The sequence below is a fragment of the Bombus fervidus genome, unplaced genomic scaffold (genome assembly GCF_041682495.2).
Source record: "Bombus fervidus isolate BK054 unplaced genomic scaffold, iyBomFerv1 scaffold0089, whole genome shotgun sequence".
Lineage (NCBI taxonomy): Eukaryota > Metazoa > Arthropoda > Insecta > Hymenoptera > Apidae > Bombus > Bombus fervidus.
Genome location: NW_027212651.1, coordinates 1,323 through 2,500, shown reverse-complemented (window position 1 = coordinate 2,500; position 1,178 = coordinate 1,323). Strand labels below are relative to the sequence as shown.

The window sequence follows — 1,178 nt, the reverse complement described above, 5'->3', positions numbered from 1 at the left end:
GTCGCCGACCGGTAATCAGAGACTCGGCCAGTCCAAGAAATCCGCCAGCCAACAGCTGCCGACGCCCCAGCACGGAATTAAACTCCGTAAAAACTGAGAACGATCGACGATGCTTGCGGCGGTCTAGACGCACACACATTCGAGAATGGATTGGTTGCGGCCCGATACCGTCTAGTGTACCGTCGTGCAGTCGGCCGGGCGACCGAGGGTCTGCCGCGTGCGCCGAAGCGACGCGACAGTCACCCGCTCGGGCCGTAGACCGACACACAACGGGTCGCGACGTTCTACTAGGGGAGAAGTGCACGACTACGACGCCGGAGCGTTCGAATCGAAGTGGCGTGCCCTCGCCAATGGAACCACGAAGGCCCACCCGGAGCATCGCTCACCAACGATCACCGACGCCGTCGACGATGAATCTCCCCATTCGATCTTTTGGGTTTCTCAGGTTTACCCCTGAACGGTTTCACGTACTCTTGAACTCTCTCTTCAAAGTTCTTTTCAACTTTCCCTCACGGTACTTGTTCGCTATCGGTCTCGTGTTGTATTTAGCCTTAGATGGAGTTTACCACCAACTTAGGGCTGCACTCTCAAGCAACCCGACTCTAAGGAGAGATCCTCCCGAAACGCGTTCCGGTCACTACGGGCCTGGCACCCTCTGTGGGTACATGGCCCCATTCAAGATGGACTTGGACGCGGTTCGACGTCACGGGATAAACGGATCCTCCCGAACACTACATTTCCCAACGGCGGAACCGCGGGATTCAGTGCTGGGCTAATTCCTGTTCGCTCGCCGCTACTAAGGAAATCCTTGTTAGTTTCTTTTCCTCCGCTTAGTAATATGCTTAAATTCAGCGGGTGATCTCGCCTACTCTGAGGTCGCTTCAACGTCACGACACGGTGACAATTTTTTTTTCAAAGAAAAAAAAATTTCGTGCCATGTGGGCGCGATTCGAGAAAGCAAGACGGTTTGATAACAATGCGACAGAGGGTCTTTATTTTTATTTCTCTCTCCGAGAATCGCCTCAAAGAGAAAAAAAAATAAAAAAAAAAATTAATTCGAATAGAATCGAGAACCTTATATTCTATCTCGATCGAGAAACGTTTTATGCATCTCGCCAAAGTGCCTTTTAAACTTCGTTCGTCGTATCATGTTCGAGCTAAGACTCACGCAAGACACC

The 1,178-nt window shown here is 51.4% G+C and overlaps 1 non-coding gene across 1 annotated transcript in view; it reads right to left on the bottom strand.

Moving 5' to 3' along the window:
• The window catches only part of LOC139997448 (large subunit ribosomal RNA), a 4,166-nt gene extending 3,287 nt beyond the window's left edge, over nt 1-879 (bottom strand). Inside the window, exon 1 of the ribosomal RNA XR_011802829.1 lies at nt 1-879. This exon is cut by the window's left edge and continues 3,287 nt beyond it. This is a non-coding gene — a ribosomal RNA (large subunit ribosomal RNA).
• Between the last annotated feature and the right edge of the window lie 299 nt (nt 880-1,178).